Source organism: Protopterus annectens, chromosome 4.part0, assembly GCF_019279795.1.
Source record: "Protopterus annectens isolate FY-2018-M chromosome 4.part0, PAN1.0, whole genome shotgun sequence".
In the NCBI taxonomy this organism is placed as follows: domain Eukaryota; kingdom Metazoa; phylum Chordata; order Ceratodontiformes; family Protopteridae; genus Protopterus; species Protopterus annectens.
Window position 1 is genome coordinate 1,973,874,594 of NC_056733.1, and position 22,538 is coordinate 1,973,897,131.

Below are 22,538 nucleotides of genomic sequence, written 5' to 3' on the forward strand. Positions count from 1 at the left end.
AAACCACTCCAGCCCACCAGTAGAATCAATACATCCCATCAGACCCGCCCTCCCTCAAATAAAATCCTTCAACCCTCACCAAATACTGTCCACAACTTCTCCTTCAGTCAAAAAAACATGCCTGACCCACATACAAAACATCATTTGGCCAATCAGAGTATAACGCCCCCTTTGACATTTATCTGTCCAGACACATGCAACAACTGGAAAGCCCACAGAGGTACCTTATTAAAAGGATACAAGGCCTAAACAATGACCTACACAGACCACCTCAAAGCCCTGTTACTATACTCTGTATCCTACAGACTGCTAAGAGGTGACCAGTCTCTCCCGTATAAGTCATCTTCTGACTCAGTACTGATGGATCTATTGCACATCAGCAAGTCAAATGGCATAAAAAATTCTCTGTCCAAGATCTAGGGTGTGATCCCAGTAATTCTCACTATGGGTAATATGTAATTATCAACCATGGGACAGTCAAGGCCAAGCTAACATCAAACATGATAGGTTAACGTAGTACCAAACAGATAACTGGCTTAACTTACAAAAAGGCCTGCAATGGCAACTAGGTTAGTACTTACCTATGAACATTAGGGATAAAATAAAACATTTCAAAGCTTTACTGGAAAAGCTCATCCAGACGCTGCTGCAAATTGCTGTGAGGGAAAAGTTAGTTTGCTTTTGCTTTCTTGTATTTTGTATATTGTGATTTGTTTACTTTACACTGTGTTTTACCTGTATTATGCTTTTAATTTAATATTTAAACTAGGAAAGAGACCACAGCTGTGTTTCTTGTGAGTCACAGAGAAATTAAAATTTTCCCACCCTGGTGCTGCTGTGTTCTTAAACTCAACTGCCTTTCTGGTTGCCTGCCCCTTACGTTAATTTCACCACATATCTCATTCCCTCTCCTCTTTCACTGGCTGTTGTAAGCACAAAATTATTTTGTGAACTCACTCCCCTTCAACTATTCAAATTTACTGCCATCCCACTGTATTCCATGGCACCACAGTACAGTGTCCAACTCTTTTCAATCGATCATGCTGTTTTAAAATTAGTGGCTCTCCACTTAAGACAGCTAAAGCATAAGTTACCCCCACTTCCAGATCTAACTGCTTAGTGCAAACTGCAGTGCTTAGGATATTAATCCTTTTTGCCATCTTACCTTTAAAATATGTAACAACTGTTGCAAAATCACAAATTATTGGACAGCCCACATTCTGCCGCTTGGCAGTCATCTTGGGATTAGTGCTTCTGTTTTCTCCTAGTGAGAGAAGAAGCACATGGACATTATTTCCTGGAGACTGCTGATCACTGGAAAGCCCAATAGGTGACAGCTTGGAATTTGTGCTTATATTCTGCTCCTGGTGACAGAAAGAGCAGAGTGCTAATAGGTTCATAGGTAGTTACTGGGCTATCTGCCCAAAGGCATATATTAGCCCAGCCACGCTGTGTGGTATTCACCGCCCCTTTGGTTAGTTCCCTAGGCCCTTGATCTAGCAGCTGGTACCCTTGGCCCCTATCTAGTAGAGCTGTTTGTATGATCCCTGGTGTGAACTTTCTGTTACCCATCCACTCGTCAAGGTTCCTCTTGAAGAGTGATAGTGAGAGGCTCTGTCTTATGTAGATCGAGACCTTTATCCATAGCAAGGGAAGTCTTTGTGAAGGGAATCTATCCCTCCAGCATGTTCTATTCATTGTTGTGCTGAGGTTTATATCCCTAGAGCATGTAGCTCGAGTAGATTTGGTTTTGCTAAGATGGAGCATGTTCAACAGTTCTGGGTTGGACATGGCTCTGTACGTTAGACAGAGATTGCCTCTGAGAAGACGGTATGCAACAGAGAAAAGCCTTAGTTTTTCAATTGTACTGCATAGGGCAACTGTTTGAGGCCAGTAATCCTCTTAGTGAGGTACCTCTGTGGTCTCTCCAGCTGCTGGAGATGCCTAGCCAGGTACATTCCAATTGGTGCATTGTACTCAATAATGGGTCTGATGAGGGAAGAGTAGAGGGGCACCACTACATCCTTGGATCTTTCGTGAATCCTTTCGTGATCAGATGGGTCACATAGAAGGATTTTCTAACCACCTTGGCAACATGGCTATCAAAGGAAAGCTGACTATCTACTTGGGTCCCTAGATCCCTTATTATTCTTCAGATTTCAGGGGGTTACCTCCTATGTGGTAGTTCGCTGGTACTCTGTTTTTTCCAAAGGGGATTACTACGCATTTTTTAGCATTTAGCTTGAGACCATGGCTTTGACACCATGCATCAGTCTCATTAAGGCCCTTCTGGAGGATATCCATGTCAGCCGGAGACTCTATTATAGCACCCAGTTTGCAGTTGTCTGCAAACTTGGTCAGCCACAGCCCTTCAGTGCTTGCCTGTACTTCTGAGAAGTATATGCCAAACAGGAGGGGCCCCAGGACAGAGCCCTAAGGCACACCACTCGTTACTGGTCTGGATTCGAACAAAGATCCCACTACTCTTACTTTGTGGGATCTGTCTGAGAGCCAGTTTGTGATCCATCTTGTGACGTAAGGGTTTATGCCCAGGTTGGTGAGTTTATCAATAATACCCGAATGGGGAATGGTGTCAAATGCTTTAGCAAGGTCAAGGTAAGTCATGTGTACCTCCTTTCCCTTATCTATAGCCTGAGTAACTGTCTCAAAGAAGTCCACCAGGTTCAGGAGGCATGATCTGCCCTTGACGAAGCCAAACTGTGTGTAGTCAAGTGTTTGGAGGTTCCCAATCTCTCCATTTATGAGTTCCATAATGATTCGCTCCATTGCCTTACAAATCAGTTGGTCAGGCTTATTGGTCGGTAGTTCCCAGGGTCGGTTGTGGGCCCACCCTTGTGCAGCGGAACCATCGTTGCTGTGCGCCATTCTATGGGCATATATCCTGTCGAGAGGCTGAGACTGAACAGGGTATTCAGAAGACCGCCCAAAAAGAGAGTTGCAGAGTTTTAAGAGAGAGAGAGATCAAGGAGTTTGGAATTGACCCAAAATGGCCAATAAAACTACAGTTTCTAGGCAGTAACTACTCCTACAGGGACAGGCAGGCTGCTCAGTGTTAACCACTGCCACTGGTGAACACAGAGACTTCCCTTTAGCCCAAGTAAGCACTGGCCTCCAAGAAACTTACAAACAGTTCAGAACAGCAACTCTGTAACTGAACTTTTTTTAAATTATAGAAAGTGGGAAAATAACAAGATTTTTTTGTTTTTGTTTAAGGATAGCAGAGAGACACAAGTAGCAAACTAGTCAGAACAGTGCAATAAAACCCCAACACGTGTGTGCTAGGTCAGAGGCAGGTAAAATGCAATTTTAAGAAAAAACGATTTTAAGTGCAACACAAAAAATGCAATAAACAGGCTCTAGGTATGTTCTAAATACTGTTTCTTACACAGATATCAACTTTTGCAAGCAAGAAAACGCTGAAAAGTAGGCGGCAATGCAGTTTTTCTAAGAAATAAATCAGAAGAAAATACTTAAAATCTCAAAAGTGTCTCCTTTCTTCTCTCAGCGTTTTCTCCTCTTGGTAGGTGCTTCAGCAACAACTATCAAGCCTGGAAAGACCTGACTGTTTCTGGTTGGGTAGTGAGTGTTTGCGCTTGATGGTTGCTATTTAAGTAATCTGCCAGGAAAAGCCTTCAGACCCTTGCATCACCATGGGGGACAAGACTGTGGATCACTAAACAAGCTGTTGTCCTGCTTCTCATCATCTGATTGGTGCTAATGTTTTGCCTCTAGTGAGAGAACAAGCAAAGGAGCATTGTATCCCAGCATAGTGAAGCTGTGGTGAGACCAGCACTAGTAGTAGCCAGGCAGTAGCCATTCATGCAACTTACCTCTTTTCATCATTCTTGACAAGCTAATTGTTTGTTTTCAGTAAGTACTGCTTACTGCATAGAGAGACATCTCGAGTGACATTTTTCCTGTAAAACCACAACTGAAATTTCACTAGTACCTAGTTGCTCACAGGACAACTCATTTGCAGTGACAAGCACTGTCCCCACAGTTGCAAACCGGATACTCCTGACATGGCTTTACATTCTCACTCAACTGTCTAATCAATAAAAAAGGGTCTATTGCCATGGATATGAACTTTCCCACTATCTCTCTTACCAGCTTGATGGATATAGGCATCCTGAGGCAATGTAGAAATTGTTTCATATTTATGGACAACCAGTTAATTCTCAAACAAAATGATATAGTTTCATAGGTAGGTACTAGGCTATCTGCCTGAGGACATTTATAAGCCTAGCAAGAGTGTGTCAGCTTTTGCTGCCCCATTGATTAATTAACTGAGCCTCTGTCAAGAACAGCCAATGAAGTGATCCCAGGGATGTATTTTCTGTTACCCATCCACTCGTCAAGGTTTCTCTTGAAGAGTGTTAGTGAGCGGCTCTGCCTAATGTAGTTAGGAATTTTGTTCCAAAGCATGGGGAGTCTCTGTGACAGGAATCTATCCCTCCAGCATGTTCTATTTATTGTTGTGGCGAGGTTTAGCTCACTAGAGCAAGTGGCTCACAGTGACTTGGATTTCTTTGGATGTCCATCAATTCTGAGTTGAACATGGCTTTGTAAGTCAGGCAGAGATCACCTCTGAGTAAGCGATATGCCACTGGGTACAGCTGGAGTTTTTCCAGTCGGGCTTCATAGGACATATGTTTGAGACCAGTAATCCCCTTGGTGAGGTAATTTTGTGGTCTTTCCAGCTGTTGGAAGTGTCTTGTGAGGTACATCCCAAATGGGGCATTGTACTCTATGACAGGTCTGATGAGTGACGAGTAGAGGGGCACTATAACCTCTTTATTTCTAGATGCGAACCCTTTAGTAATTAGATGGGCTACATAGAAGGATTTCCTAACTACGTTGGCAATATGATTGTCAAAGGAGAGATTACTAACTACCTGGGTCCCCAGATCTTTTATTACCTCTTCTGTATTAAGGGGGCTGCCACCTATGTGGTAATCCATGGGCGTTTTGTTTTTCCCAAATGGGATGACTTTGCATTTTTTGGCATTTAGCCTGAGACCATGACTTTGACACCAGGTGTCCGTCTCAGTAAGGCCCTTTAGGAGAATGTCCGTGTCAGCCGGAGAGTCAATTATGGCTCCCAGTTTGCAGTCATCGGCGAACTTGGTTAGCCATAGTCCTCCTGTGTTTGCCTGTACTTCTGAGAAGTACATGCCGAACAGTAGGGATCCCAGGACCGAGCATTGTGGGACACCACTTGTGACTGGTTTAGAGTCGGACCTGGAGCCCGCTATTCTTACTGTGTGCGTTTTGTCTGTAAGCCAGTTGGCAACCCATCTCGTGACATAGGGGTTTATGTTCAGGATGGTGAGTTTTTCCATAATTCCCGAGTGGGGAATGGTGTCAAAAGCCTTGGCGAGGTCAAGGTAGGCTGTGTGAACTACCTTCCCCTCATCAATGGCCTTGGTGACTGTCTCAAAGAAGTCAACCAGGTTTAGTAGCAAGTGTTTGGAGGTTCCCAATGTCTTTGTTAATGAGTTCCATGATGATGCACTTCACAGCCTTGCAGACCAGGCTAGTCAGGCTTATGGGGCGATAGTTACCAGGGTCAGTTGTGGCCCTTCCTTTGTGAAGCAGAATAACCATTGCTGTGCACCGTTTTATGGGCACATAGCCTGTGGGGAGACTGAGGTTGAACAGTGTGTTTAGGTGGGGGGTTAGTTCGTTCTGTAGTTCATGCAAGACGCAGCCTGGGACACCATCTGGCCCCATTGACGCTGTGCTTTTAGCTTTTGAAAGGGCTGTTTTCACCTGTGCATCTGTGATTTCCAAGACACTACACTTTTCTGGTATTATTGTGGGCCCTTTTGGGGGTGAGAGGGGGGTGAAGTTTGCACTGAATCTATCTGCCAGGATGTTGGCAATATCAGAGGGTTCAGTATATTTTGTGCTACTTTACACTAGCTCAGAGCATATCTGCGAGTTGCCACTTAGATTCTTAACATAGTAAAAAAAGGCTTTGTGGTTATCTTTCAAATCCTTGGCTATTTTTCTTTCGAAGTTAGCCTTGGATGATTTTATGAGGGACCTTAGTTTCTTACTTATACTGATCAGGGATGTCTTTCCTTCTTGGGATTTGCTTTTTTTCTGAACTAGTTTCCTCCTTCTATTGTATAGCCTGTTTATAGCAGGGGTCCCACCAGACTGGTTTCCTTCTCTTAGGGGAGTGAGTCTTGGTTTTGCTAGGGATGGCATGATTCATGCATCCTTGTAGGTGCTCATAGAGTGCATTTGTAAAGGTTCCTGCATCTTGGACACAGATATCCTTTGTAGCATGGGGGCTGTAAAACTTACCACCTCTGTCTTAAGTAAGGTGAAGTTTGCTATAGAAAAGTTTTTCACTGTGGTTTCCTTGGTTGGAGGTGGTGGTGTGGTGTGGACATCCAGAATGATTAGTTTATGATCTGATCTAACCAGTGACGGGTTGACCTCTGGTGTGGAACATCTGTTGCCCATGTTGGTGATGACCAGGTCCAATATGTTTTCACCTCTGGTAGGGGATTTTACCAGCTTATCCAGGGCATTTCAGTTGATAAATTCCAGGAAGCGCTGGATCTGAGAGTTTGTACTTGAGTAGTTTTACCAGTTAATGGTAGGGTAATTAAAATCGCCCAATATCAGGGTGTTCGGTAGGACCTTCATGTTTTTCAATGTCTCCAGAAAGGCAGAGTGGTGGTCCTGGGTCATGGAGGGTGATCTGTAGCAGGCCACAATTTGCACTGCAGATTTGCCTGATGTTAGTTGCACATGGATGATCTTGGAGGTATCATGCTGCGCCACTAACCTGGAAGTGTTGGTATCCTTGATGAATATGGATACACCCCCTCCTTTTGTGTTTCAGTCCATGTTCTGTGGCCGAAATGTGTGGTATGAGTTGTAGCCCGGTAGTGCTGGGGTGTTCTGTGGAGCCTTGAACCAGGTTTCAGTTACTGCACAGATGTCGATGTTCTCCATACTGAGGAGTGCTTCAAGCGCATGCATTTTGAGATTTAAACTCCTGGCATTGAGTAGCATAACCCTCATTTTTTTTATTTGTGCTGTTTACGGTGGTGGGTTTGACTTTTGAGCCTTGCCTAAAAAAGGCACTATGGGGGCAACAAGAGCATTGGCCAGTATTTGAAAGCCTATGGGTGACAGGTGCAAGCCGTCTCTTGCGAAGCAACGAGGCCTGTCGAGCATGTTGTCCCAGGCTGACAGACACTGGATCCCCTTTGAATGACACCAGAAGCTTAGCCAATTGTTGAAATTGATAATTTTTTCTTTATACTGCGGTATCATTCTTGGTGAGGGCAGGATGCTACTCAGGGTCAGGGTCATACCCGCCTGGGCTACATGATCAGAGAGCTCTTCCATGTCTCTTTTCATGTAGTCCAGGGAGGTACGTCTCAGGTCATTCACACCAACACGAACAATGACAGAGTCATATTTGTACTTGTTCTGGAGTGACCTGAGTGCTTGTGTTACATGGCAGATTCTGGTTCCCGAAAGGCAGCTAACAGTAACCTTCTCCTTGTCCAGCCTAGTGAGTGGGACATCAGTGTGCCTGACTATAGAGTTGCCTATTACTAGTGTGTTAGGTATGTTATTTCGCCTTAAGGGCTGTGATTGTGCGGCACACTAATTTTGTGTTTTATGTGTTGTCTGGTTTGTGACGGGAGGTGCAGGTTTTTTGGGTGTCTGCTTTGGAGGTCTGTATTGCTTTTGCAGGTTTTTATTTAGAGCCTCCGAGTATGATTTTGTGTATTTTTTGCCAGTGCTGGTTTACTACGTCTATGTGAGGCTGGAGGTGTGGTGCAAGTGTTAACCTTCTCCTCATGACTGCCTGTTCCAGTCTTGGGTGGAGAGAGCTTAGTGTCCAATTTAGCTATATAATTGCATCTCTCGCTTATGTTAATGTTTTGTGGTAGGAGGGTTGTCTGTGTACATGAGGCAGTTGTAACATTGCCTCAAGATACCCAGGTTCACCAGCTGGACTGGAGAGTATACCTGAAACTGACCTTTGGTCATGCCTGAATAGTAGGGTGAGCTGCTTAGTCGCTTGGTTGGTGAGGGGTGAATAATGAGCCTTGCCTTGCTGGGCAATCAAGTGTTGGGTACATTAGTGCTTGCTATTACGTCTGAGCAAGAGCTGGACTGTAGGATGCTTTTTAAGTGCTTAGTCGAGAGTTAGACTACTTTCAAGGGAAAAACTGGAGAGGAGACTTGGTGGAGCTGGGATAAATTTAGGCCTAGCTAACCGGCGCTGCCCAAATGTGCAAAACCATGCAAACGTGTTTTTTACAGCAGGGAAATGAGAGAGAGAGAAATTAGCAAAATGGCCTATAAACTACTAACTTCTGGGTTGGAACCACTCCTCCAGGAACAGTTGGCTGCTCAAAGCTCCCTCTCTCACAGGTGAACAGAGAAACCTCCCTCTATCCAAGTAAGGTATGGGCAACTCAGAAAATTGTAACACAGCCCTGAATTCAGCACTTGCCTGAAAACTGGACTATACTAGCTTAGAAAGGTGGGAAACAAGGACACATGTTTTTTTTTAAAGATAAGGCAAAAACAGTAAAAAATACACTTAAAACAGCTTTAAACAACTACAGACAGTAAAAAATAAACTTAAAACAGCTTTAGATGACTACAAGCAATCAGAAAAGGCTTTTAAACAAATTACCCAATTAACCAGTAAAAAATCTCAAAACTGAGCCCCGTTCCTATAGTCTTCAATCAGACAAGTTCAAACTGAACACTACTGCCACTGGGGTGCAGGGGAACCTTCTCCAAAAAAGAAGGCCTGGATTAGTGCTCAAGTTATATAAACAAAGCTAGATTCAGCAGGCCTGGATCTAGTCTATGCTACAGTAAACAAGGTGTACCAATTTCAGTAAGAAACAGTTCAAATATGCAGGCACTATAAGCCTTTAACCAGAAATTCTCAGCTCAGAAAGGCAGAGTCCAGCCTCTCTTCCCACAAAAGTGCAGACCACAAACCTTCTTAATGTAAAATAACTGGCCTGAAGCCCAAGTGCTTAAACCAAAAGGCTTAGAATGATAGTTACACCAAGCAGTAATAAATACAATTGAGTACTTTTAAGATGATGCAAAAGCAAAATAAAGTAATAAGAAACACAAATACAGTAAAAGCAGATGAAAAAAGTGCAAAATTTTATTTTTTTTTGTTTGAGTGAGCAAATGAGATGGGCCCAGGAGGAGTATCCAAATGCAAATTTACAAGAGGGGCAGGCAGTTTCAAAGCCACCAAGATTAACACCAAAACAAAAGCAGAGAGGGTGGGTGGGAACTAACTGAAAAACAGAGCCACAACTTCCAGCTAGATAGTATTCAATGCAACACAAATAAATCAATTTAAATGCTGTATTTAAAAAAAGTGCAGATAAAGATATGGTGAAAGATTTATTTACACAATGTCACTGGAAGCAAAGCTCTCACATAAAAGTACTCCTAATGCCAATATGGTCATCAGTAGTACACATGCTGCACCCATCACACACAATGCAAAGCAGATATATAGACCCACATATGCTGAGGCACTTAAATGTAACCTTCCTAAATCCCAAAGACCTCCTAGATGAAGTACAGATAACAAATACCCTCAGCAGCCCTGAATGCAATCTTTCAAAACAACACCCACATCAACACATACAGCCACATCTCATGGAGGCTTTACTTCTAAGACCACAAGGCAAGCCAACACACAGTCCAACATTCTGGTCATTGGAGACTCCATTGTGAGACATATTGATGACCCTTTCACCAGGTTGAGGAAGTCACAGTCAGTTGCTTATCAGGGACTAGGATTTGCCCCACTACACATGCACTGAGGTCATTGGACCACAAGTACCAGTATGACTCCATCATAATCTACGTGGGTGTAAATGACCTGAGACGTACCTCCTTAGACTATATGAAAAGACCTCATGGAGCTCTCGAAATACATGTCCCAGCTGTTATAAGCCTAGCATTGAGCAGCATTTTACCTACTCTAAGGATGATGCCACATTATGAACAAAAGATGACGAACTTTAATAATTGGCTTAGCTTCTGGTGTCATTCTAAGGCAGTGGAATATCTTAGCATGGAAGGAGATGGTCAAAAGACCATGCTGTTTTGCCAGGGATGGACTGTACCTCTCCCCTCGAAGCTTTCGAATATTAGCTAAAACACTGTCTTCCCCATAGTGCCTTTAGTAGGCAATGCCAAACTGAAAGTACTTCTGACATAGCAAATCAAAACCAAGAAAATCTAAAGGTATTACTGTTCAGTGCTAGGAGTCCAAATAAAAAACTCCACTCCCTAGAAACTGTCTTCTGTGTGGTCACTGAGACCTGGTTTAAATCAGCTGAGAGCACAACGACAGTGCAAGGTTATAATGCCTTCCATAAACTTAGACTAACTACTTCACAGACAGGAACTAAAGGTGGAGGTGTCTCGACTTAACATCAAAAATAAATAGATCACAAGGCTGGTCAAACAGAACAATGCACTTGAGCTACTCAATGTTCAAATCACCACAGGCAAAACCCAATACCACTTCCTTGCAAGTTATAGGTCCTCCCTTTATGACCCAGGAAATACATACCATGTATTTAAACTTATTGGAAACACTCACCATCCAACCCAATACCATATTCAGGGCAACTTTAATTATCCCACTATTAACTGGGTATCCTATATGACAACAAATGTACAGGCACATAGATTCCTGGATTTTTTAAACACAAACTCCCTGGACCAGATTAACAATACGTCAACCAGGGGTGCAACCATACTAGATCTGGTTCTCACTGATATTGGTGAGTGCTGCGCAGCCCCTAATGTAATGTCTTCCCTGGTAAGGTCAGACCACAAAATAGTCTCCTTTGAAGTTAAAATAAAATTTGGACACCCAGCTAACCCTGGAATATTCACGAACTACACTAAGATTAACGTCCTGCTAAGAAGTGATAACCTGGCAAAATTTCAAGCCCCCACAAACCATGAGAACACTTCTGCCTATGCAGCACTGTTCACAAAAACCCTATACAAGCATTGTAACAGCTATATAGAGGCAGATGTACCCACCAGGAATAAGTACAAAACTAACACAAAAAACAAGCCTCCCTGGTGAAATCATAAAAGTCAATATGCTGTATAACAGAAGGAAGAAAATCATGGCAAAAATGAGGAGGTGCAACACCCAGCAGGATAAAAGCACTCTATCAAACTAAACAAACTCAGAGGACAAAAATAAAATCTACCAAAGCCAAATTTGAGGTAAATTTGGTCTCCTAGGCCAAAGACAACCATAAGGCATTCTTGAACTATGTATGTGACTCAAATGCAATACATAATTGTGTACAGAACTCATTCTAAATGGAGCCACCTATACTGAGCCAGAAGATATAAGCAAACCTACTGGCCAACAAATTCAGATCTAACTTTACATCTTTCTCCACCTCAACCTTTCCTCAGCAAATATTATCAAATATAATTCCCCCTGCTATCACTAGGGAACAGGTACTTAATGCTCTCTCTAAGGCCAAGAATTCTGTATAAATGAGCCCATACAATATTCCAGGATGCCTTCTAAATGCATGAAATATGAACTATTAGGCCCTCTGGAATCGCTATTTAACTATAGCCTTCAAACAGGCTTCATGCCTCAAAAATGGAGAACAGCAATAGTCATCCTTCTGCCCAAGGTGGACCATCTACAGACCCTGGAAACTATAGAACCATGAGTCTCACTAGTCTTATATGCAAAGCCATGGAAATTATCAATAATGATAGAGTAAACCTCTAGACACTGGACTCAACCCAGTTTGGTTTTGTCAAGGACAGGTCATTCCTACTCAACCTGATGGACTTTGTTGAGAAAGTCACCAAAACAATGGATGAGGGCAAAATGGTTCACACTGCCTACCTTGACCTGGTCAAGGCATTTGACACAATACCCTGCTCAGGCATTGCTGACAAATTCAAGAGGTTAAGTACAAACCTGTATGTCACCTGGCTGATAGCCAGCAAGCTCAGACAGGACCCAGGAAGTTAGAATTGGGAGTCCACCCCTACAAAGAGGCAAGTGAAGTCCCCACTGATCGGTCCTAGAACCATTCCTGTTTGGCATTGACTTCTCTGAAGTCTAGGTCAATGTCAGTATTCTCTGGCTAAATCTGCAGATGACCACAAACTAGGAGCTGTTATTGAATCCCATAATGACACAAGTGTACTCCAGGAAGGGCTGACACAGACAAACAACTGGTGTCAGAGCCATGTACTAAAACTAAATGCCAAGAAATGCACAACCGTATCCTTTGGGGAAGTCAAACACCCTTGGTAATTATCATATTGACAACACACCCGTTACAGTTGACCCTGTAGTCAGGAACTTAGGGGCACACACAGACAGTAATCTAGACTTTGATCATCACTTGTCTACAGCAGTGAGGAAATCATTCTATGTTGCGCAACATATAAACAAATGGATAGTATCTAGATCCAAGGAGGTCACTGTTCCACTGTACTCATAGGTTGGTACTACGCTATCGCCCTGGGGCCTATACAAGCTTAGCCATAGCAATTCCCTGGCTATTTCTTCCCACAATATTTACTTCCCTGGACCCCTGTCTAGCATAGTGACTAACATGATCCCTGGGGTGAATTTCCTATATCTCATCCAATCGTCAAGGTTCCTTTTGAAGAAGGCCAAAGAGGCACTCCGCTTGACAAGTATGGGCAGTCTATTCCAGAGTCTGGGGAGTCTCTGGGTCAGGAACATATCCCTCCAGCATGCTTTGTTCATTGTGATGACAAGTTTTAGATCCCTAGAGTGTGTGGCTCTGAGGGATTGGGATTTCTTTAAGTGTAGCATGTCCAACAGTTCTGGGTTTGACATGGCCATGTATGTTAAGCAGAAATAGTCTCAGAGTAGACTATATGTGACAGAGTAAAAGCTGGAGTTTTTTTTTAGACGTTCAGCATAGGGCATCTGCTTTAGGCCTGTGATTCTTTTAGTGAGGTATTTCTGCAACCTTTCCAGTTGTTGCAGATATCTTAGGAGGTACATACCAAATGCATATTCAGCATTCATCAATCAGACCTATCATTGAGTACAATGCCCCCTTTGGTATATACCTGACCAGGCATATCCAACAAATGAAATGTCCACAGAGGTTCCTCACTAAAAGAATACAGGGCATAAGTAAAATGTCCTATGCAGACTAACTCAAGGCCCTATCCCTTACAGGCTGTTGAGGGGAGATCTATGCCTGGCATACAGACATTGTCAGACCCCATTCTGATGGACCTCCTGAAGATCCACAAAACAAACAGCACCAGAATTACCCAAGAAAAACCTTGCCTGTGATATAAACAGGACCTGCTGGAGAGACAGGTATGTATCCCAGAGAGTACCCAGTCTCTGGAACTGGCACCCCATCCATGTGAAGCAGAGCTCCTCCCCAACACAATTCAAGTGTAACCTGGACAGTTGGATGGGTAAAGGAAAATTCATTCCTGGTTTGGCACCTGTCTCTCTAATCGATGCAAGCAACCTGTAAATGGTTCATCTCCCAGGCCCTTGCTTATGCTTATCAAGGGTACCAGAACTTGTCATAGATTTGGGATACATGCCTAGGCTTAAAAAGGCCCTTGTGGTTGTTAGCCTAGTAAACACCTACAAACCTGCATTTTGCAAAATTTGCTCTCTCTCCAACACAGAATCTCCCTTTTCACAAACCCCAAAACTGGAATCTATCTCGTCCAGAGTCGCAGGAAGGGATGGGCATTACCATCCCTGCTGGAAGCTAAAATGTCATGCTAGGAGGCATTGGCCAAAAGAAGAGAATAGGGTGGAGACAAGTCTGAGCTGCCTCAGAGGCAGGGTCATAAGATGCACGTCCATACCATCACCCCTCTGTCGTACCATATGGAACAAAGGGATGGTGGAAGCAACATTGCAAGGCATAATAAAATAAGAACTACTCCCAGAAGATTTGAATGGCCAGACCACCATGGATGCCCTTACGTTCTGTGTCAGCCCCAGCTCTACCACACAGTCCAGAGAGATGTAAAGGAGGTGGTTCTCGGAACTGGCAATGGGCATGGGGCACTAGGAAGGGTGCTGTAGAATGATGCTGGAGGGAGAAAAAAAACTCCATATTAAAAAAAATGGAATCCAGAATGTCATGGGATGCTGGTGTTGTGACCATACAGATTTTAAATACCATTGGATTTTTATGATGGGGAGTCTTGCTTGAGGAATCAAGAGAATCATAGGAGCCATGAGACAAAAGAATCCTACGAAACTCCCTCACTGAGACTGTAGTCTGAGTGAAAAAACTCAGGGACAGATCAAGACACATATCTACTTTTTTCTAAGGAAGAAAAACTCTTTGAAATGAAACATCCAGAAGCCACCTCAGGAAAACAATCCAGTGAGGAGTCAAACAAGATTTTTATATATTCTTCTCAAACTCAAGTCTGTGTAGGAGATCCCTCACCTGGATGAGAGATTCATGAAGCTTTGAAAAAGACTCTGCAAAGATAAGCAAGTCTAAATTTGGTAAAAATGAAAATTCATTGTAGTCTGCAATAGGCTATCATAGATGCTAAACATTTTGTGAATACTATCAGAGCAGTGGATAGAACAAATGGTAATTCAGAGAACTAACAGTGTGATCCAGACATAGAAAACCTTAAGAAATATCTGAAACATGGATCTATAGGGAAAATCGCATGTCACCAGAAAATTCAAATGGGGAAAGATAGCTATTATACCATGACCCCCCCAAAACGTGCACGCTGATTGGCCAGCCTTAGGCATCGAGTTATACTAATGGAAAAGGTCCGGTCACCGGACTTTTTCCATTAGTATAACTCATTTTTAAACACTGTCTCTCTATGTTAAATGGGTTTAACATGGCGAGACAACTTTAAAAACAGCGGAGATCTCCGTGCTTATTTTCGCTTGTCTCATATGTTAAACCCATTTGATTGAACAGTGTTTTAAACGGAAAGCAAGATCTCCAATCTCGCTATGTTAAATGAGTTTAACATAGCGAGACAGTTTAAAATAAGCAACGGAGATGTCCGTTGCTTATTTAAAACTGTCTCGCTATGTTAAACTCATTTAACATGAGAGACATAAAAAGCAACGGAGATCTTGCTTTCTCCATCTCTGATGTACTGCAGGCACGCAGTACATCAGAACTGCCGGATGCCAGACATCTGCGGAAGGGCAGTAAACAGGCATTATACTATGCCATTATTTAAGAAAAAAAGAAGTTATGTTCTTACCATAACGTTCCATGTTAGTTGTCTTCTTCTCGCCTTCTTCTTGCTGGATGGGTTCGGAGCCGACCTCGGCTCCGACCACTCTAAAAGCTCGAGAGTTGGTTCCACCGGCTCGAGGCTCCCCTTATATCCCACAATGCTAGGCGTGAGTTACCTCAGATCTCGTTTGTAAGCTAGGCCCAGCCTATAATAGTAATAGAATAATTAGTAACAAAGTCCACCTCTATAAATAAGGGAGAAGAGAAGGGTGACCTACATCCTGATCCAGGAAATATGCACAGCAGAGCATATACCTAAAGTACAGAGGTGGTAGAAAGAGAGGTCACAATCACAACTCCTCTAGGTCTGTCCAGGCCAGGGGCAGGAGGGTGGAAGAAGAAGGAGAAGAAGACAACTAACATGGAACGTTATGGTAAGAACATAACTTCTTTATGTTAAGTTGTCTATCTCGCCTTCATTCTTGCTGGATGGGACCGCGTCCCTAGCACCTTGTCCCGGGTGGTCTAACGGAACAGACTCTTGAGAACAGTGGAACCAAAGTTAGCTCTATGCCTAGAAGCTAAATCCAACTTATGAGAAATGAAAGTGTGAGGAGTAGCCCAAGTAGCCGCTGCACAAATGGTGTCAATAGGCAGTCTGTCTTGGAAGGCTAAAGAAGTAGCCAAAGCTCTGGTGGAATGGGCCTTAGGTTTATTAGGCAGCTTTTGGTGTCTAATTTCATAAACAAGGGAAATCAGAGATGTTAGCCATCTAGATAATAATACCTTTGAAACTGAAAGTCCCTTTCTGCCTTCATAGGAGACAAACAGCTGGTCAGATTTTCTGAATTGTTTTGTTCTATCCAAATAGTACCTCAACTGACGATGAACATCTAGGCAGTGTAATTTTTGTTCAGATCTATTGGAATATTCTGGAAAAAAGACAGGAGGTCAATGCTTTGATTTAGATTTGACGTCGAGACTACCTTAGGCAAAAGGGGTTCGTTAAGTAAGGATACCCTGTCCTTATGAAACAATAGATAAGGAGGTCGACAGCTGAGTGCTTGAAGCTCTGAAACTCTTCTAGCTGAAGTAATAGCTACCAGAAAGAGAGTCTTCCATGATAGCAATTTTAAAGAACAGGAGACTGCAGGTTCGAAAGGGGAAGAATCAAAGAAGTAAGAACTAAATTTAGGTCCCAAGGAGAAGGAGGATTTCTTATAGGAGGTCTGAGAAGAAAAACTCCTTTCAAAAACTTTGCAAAGCTTGTGGGACATTAAGGCAGAATCAGAAATACCCACATGAAAGTTAGAAATAGCTGCCAATTGAACTTTAAGAGTAGAGGAGATGAACCTGCATGGAAGAGTTCAGCTAGAAAATCAAGGACTATTTGGATGGAAGCAGTGAAAGGATCTATATCCCTTCCTTGAGCCCAATATGTGAAACGTTTCCACTTACTCAGATAAATCTTCCGAGTGGAAGATTTATGGGAAGCTATCAAAATATCTCAAACAGAGTGAGATAATTGAGGAAGCCTGGCTAAGGTTGGAACTGGAGGAACCAAGCAGTGAGGTTCAGAGAGGGAGGAGCGATGCAACTGACCCGACTGATGGATCAAAAGATCTGGAACTAGGTCCAGATGCCAAGGTCGCTCAATAGAAATTGATGTAGAAAGGGAAACCACACCTGTCGAGGCCAGTAAGGAGCAATGAGGATCAATGAGGCCTTCAGAGCGATAGCTTTCTGTATCACTTGAGAGATTAGTGGGAAGGGAGGGAATGCATACAGAAGTCCCCGGGCCAAACTTGGACTAGAGCGTCTCTGCTGGGTTGGCCTGGTAAAGGGAATAGAGTGAAATATTCTCTGCACTTGCTGTTTTGGGGAGTAGCAAAAGATCGCAGCAAGGCTGACCCCACTTGAGGAAAATTTCTCTCACAACAGAGTCTTTCAGAGACCACTCGTGAGGCATGAGGATAGCTCTGCTCAATTTGTCCATAATTTGATTGGACTTCCGGGATGTGCGTTGCTATCAGAAACCGCTGAGAAGAAATCGCCCATTGCCACAATCTGAGAGCCTCTCGACACAGGGGGTAGGACCTGGTTCCGCCTTGTTTGTTGATGTACCACACTACAGACATATTGTCTGTCTGGATTGCAATCATTCCCAAGGGAAGAGAGTCTTGAAGGGCTTGCAACGCTAAAAGCACTGCTCTCATCTCCAGAACATTTATGTGCAAGTGGCATTCGTTTGGTTGCCATGTGCCCTGGACCGTCCTGCCCTGATAATGCCCCGATCAGGGAGGCATCCGTTGTCAGAGTAGCAACCGGAGGGGGTGGAACAAAGGGTCTTCCCAAGAAGAGCTGAGGGGAAGACATCCACCACATGAGATGATTTCTGCACGTCTGCGTGATCATAATGGTGTGGGACATTGGGAGTTGCTGGTATGACCATTGTGTAAAGAGCATCCATTGAAGGATCCGCATGTGGAATCTGGCTAATGGAAGCAGAGGTATGGCCGCCGCCATAATTCCCAACACTTTCAGAACTAACCTGGCTTTGATTCTGTTGTTGTTGAAAAGGAGTGAGACCAGTCTGTGTATGTCTGTTATTCTCTGATCTGTTAGCCTCGCAGACATGTCTACTGTGTCTAGATTTGCGCCTATGAAGGTAATAGTATGACAAGGTGACAAAACAGACTTTTCGCAATTTATTGAAATGCCTAACTTTTGACAAATGCGAAAAGTGTAATCCCTGGCCATCAGAAGGAGATGCTTGGTGGGAGCTGTGAGGAGCCAGTCGTCCAAATATGGAAACACCTGGAATCCTTGTCGTCTCAGGTGAGAAGCTACCACTGCCATGCATTTGGTAAACACCGGGGGCAGTGGTGAGACCAAAGGGCAGGGCCCTGAATTGAAAATGACTGGTTCCCAGCCTGAAGCGGAGGAATCTTCTGGAGCATCTGTTCATTTTTATGTGATAGCATCCTGAAGGTCTATAGAGGCACATCCAGTTTCCTTTTCCCAATAGGGAAGGATGGACTGCAGCGTGACCATCCGAAATCTTGTTTTCTTGACTGATCTGTTCAAGATACTGAGATCCAAAATTGGTCTCCAGTCCCCTGTTTTCTTTGGAACTAAAAGAACCTTGAGTAGATTCCGGATCCTTGCTGGTCTGCTGGAACTGGCTGAATTGCTCTTTTGCAAGCAGTTTTGAAATTTCCAAAACCGCTAGATCCCTTTGAGTGGGTGGAACATCTGGAAGGGATTTTTTGATTGGTTGAATGCAAAGAAAGGGGATAGAATAGCCTTCGGAAATGACGGACTGTACCCATTTGTCTTGAGTCAGGGATAGCCAGGCTTTTGGGTACAGTGACAACCTTCCCCCGACTGCCTCCGAAGGTGGGCAGTCGGGCAACACCTCAGGGATGCTGAAAGGGCTTATCAGAGAAGGCTTCTCGATTGCCCTGGTTCTGTGGAGCCCCCTGCCTCGAGGCGGCGTCTACCATTGTTATTCCGCCTCTGCCTCTGGCGGGGTAACGACTTTGTGCGTCAGGCGAAGTCCCTTGAGATTGTTTACGGAACCACATTTTCCCACTTTTCTGGCCTTTGGGGTAAGGCCTAGAAGGAGTAGAAAACGGACTCCGGCGGCAGAAAGAGTCTTGCCATCAGTCTCGCACCTAGTCAAGGTTTCTTTCACTTGAGGACCAAAGAGAGATGATCCATCAAACGGGAGTTAGTGAAAGACGTCTTGAAGGGTCCAAAATTGCATAGCCGCATCCAGGCATGCCTACGTACGGCCACACCTGTCCCTGCGGCCCTCGCTCCATCAGCCGCATAAGAAAGGAGGCGCATGGAGGAGTTGGCTATGGAGTTAAGGGTAGCCAGCTGAGTGTTCATTTTATCTTGAAAACCCACAGCTGTAGGGTCCTTCAACATGTCACTCGCTTCTTTAATCAAGTCCCTTTGAAGACGAGTGAAATGGCACAGGTAGTTCAGCATAGTAAATGTCGCTGACGAGAACATCCGCTTCCCGTACCTGTCCATGGACCTAGATTCCTTGTTAGGTGGATGGACAGGTACTGAAGGATCAGCTAGTTCCTTCTTAGTGGCAGCAGCTACCACCATAGCATCCACAGAAACTCCTTTTGTCAAGAACTGTTTGTCTGCTGGTGCCGTTATGAATTTTGAGGGTCTCCTGGGAGTGGGATCCACTGAATCAGGAGCCGTCCATGCCTTTTAGCTACCACCTGCATGAGGGGTCAAGGGGAGACACCCAGGAGGTGGAAGGACGAGCCGAACGCCTCAAGGTACACAGATTCATCCTCCGAAGGGTTGAGGGCTGGCCAATTTCCCTCTGTTTGAGGATTTGAGAATGTCTGCAAAGGAGACATCTTCAGAAGGGGAACGGGGAACCTTGAATCATCTAAATCTGTGTCAGATGTGATGGACTCAGGTGAGTCAATGTGTTTCCTCTTACACTTCCTCTTCCGAGGAGGCTCTTCTGCCAAATCAGGAGAGGCCTCGGAAGAGGATGAAATCCCACAGGGGTTCCTGAGGAGCTGGCTCTCTGCGGTCCGGGATGAGGGAGTGAGTCGACTTGACCTGAGGCACCGTAGAGGGAGGGGCGGAGCCGACTGTGGCGTGAGCCAGGCTCTAACACACTCCGCATGACCTCGAACGCACCCCTGTCAGGCAAAGCCAGAGGTCCCGCTCCGAAGCTGAGAACCTCCTCGGCACTGACAGTGATGGCTCCGAGGCCGATGTCGGAGCCGAACTCCGAAGCTCCGAGAGGAAGAGCGGGGTCGGACAAGGGTCCGATGCCACTCACCCTCGAGCCGACGAAAGTCCGGCACCGAGAATCCTCGAAGAAGAAATCGGTTTACCGGCGAGCCGAAGACACCTGTATCGGCTCCGGCGCTACCACAGTCTCGGTTCAACGCCCGGCTCCGAGCTCAACGGAGTCGGAGGAGGAATATATTGATGGACAGGGGCAGGCATCGACTGATGAGTCGGGCTCTGAAGCATTTGGGCCAGTGCCTCGGACTTAAGAAGTCGACTCACTACCCTCTGGAGGTCATGATCTGACAGCCTCGATGACCTAGAGGAGTGAGATTTATGGCTCCGTTCAGACAGCAGAGGAGATGCTGGAGCCGAATGAACGGAGCCAAGGGATGGTGACCTGGATCTCTTCCTAGATGTCGGCTCCAAAGGTCTGGTCGGAGCCGACAAGGGAATTTCTACTACCTCAGCTCCAGGAAGCTGTAGACTCATCGGCTCCAGCCGGAGCCGATGCAGACATAGGTTTTGTAGCTTTAGGTCTCGGCTCAGTAGCTGGAGCCGAGGACCTAGAAGCCTTAGAGGGCTTCCCAGAAACAGAAAGGGAATCCTCAGGCTTAAGTAGACCCCTTAGGATCAACTTATTCTTTCTTTCCTGCAGGACCCTGGGGCTGAAGCCGTGGCATACAGCACAGGAGTCCTGCAGGTGAAACAGGCAGTAGACACAAGAAGTGTGACCGTCTGTCAGAGACATTTTCTGACAGCACGCATCACACTTCTTGAAGCCTGAGACCTTTGTGTCTTTAGACATCCTAACAAGAAAGTGCAATCACACACACTCAAACAGACACACAGATTACACAAATCTTATTTTTAAAACTCAAAATAAAACAATTAACTAAAGTTTATTAAGAGTAACACACACACACCACTAGGGGATGGAGAAAAGGCCAGAAGGCCCGAGAGAGAACTTTAAAAGTTCTTGTGGGAAAAAAACGGGATTTTCGGGAAAACAGAGGTAGAAATCCACTACACTAAGGGGAATATATTTAAACTTAAAAAATATAGGGTTTTAAGTATTCTAATTTAACAGAAATACACTTACCAACAAGCCGGTAGAAAAACCAACACCTCGATGCTGTAGCGGCAAACGAGATCTGAGGTAACTCATGCCTAGCATTGTGGGATATAAGGGGAGCCTCGAGCCGGTGGAACCAACTCTCGAGCTTTTAGAGTGCGCGAATGGAGCCGAGGTCGGCTCCGAACCCATCCAGCAAGAATGAAGGCGAGATAGACAACTTAACATGTAACAGTTTCTTTTCTTAAATAATGTCATGGTATAATAGCAATAACCCACTTCTGGGTGTGGGTAATGCTAAATTTACCGGTTTTTGGTATTCTGGCCTCAGCCCTCGGACCAAAACCACCCCAACCGTGTTATAAGGCATTACCCACACCCAGGCGTGGGTTATTGCTATAATAAGTTCTGAAGGGCTAGCAATTTGAACTTGGTCAGTATCACAAACCGGTTTAGAAAGAAAAGATTGAACAGTACAATCCATGAATCTTCTCTTTGTCACTAGAAACAAGCTCCAATAAAATAATTTTCCTTATTGAGGAACAGGGACCACTCCCCTCAACAAGGAAAAGTTCTAAGCCTGACCAGCTTTCTAAATTCTGAGTGTTATTTTGCCTCTTTAGCTGAAAAGAGGGTTATTTCATTTTGTAAAATGCCAATTTGCTGAATCTTAATGCTATGTTTTGACATTGTTTCAGATCACTGATTGAATCATGTCAACAAAAAGTATGAAACTCTGGGCCATCATGAAGTTCCCATTCCTGTAGAAGAAAACTCCAAAGGAAATCCATGAATGTATGATGCAAACACTGGGTGACAAATGCCCTTCTTGCTCAACTGTGAAGAAGTGGTGTGCAAAATTTCAGTGTGGAGATTTCAAGACTGAAGATGCAGCAAGGTCTGGGTGACTTCAAACTGAGTCAACTCCTAATATTGTTGACCATGTCCATGACCTGATTTTGGCAGATTGGAAAATATTGGCTAAAACAATTGCTGAGACACTACAGATATCCAGTGAACATGTTGGATTTATAATCCATTAGCAGTCGGGTATGCAAAGCTGTCAGCCAAGTGGGTGCCAAATATCTGAATGCCGATGCGAAAAGACAGAGTTGACACTTCCAAGCTGATTTTGGGGCATTTTCATCGAGCTGGTACCAACCTTTTGGAATGACTAATTACTGTTGATGAAACATGGTTACACCATGATCCTGAGACAAAACTACAGTCCATGCAATGACGACACTCAGGTTTACCAAGATCAAAGAAGTGCTAGACCCAAAAGTCAGCAGGAAAGGTCATGGCCACAGTATTTTTGGATCAGAAAGGTGTTGCAATGACTATCTTCCAAGGGACCAGTTAATGCAGACTACTACTGTAAC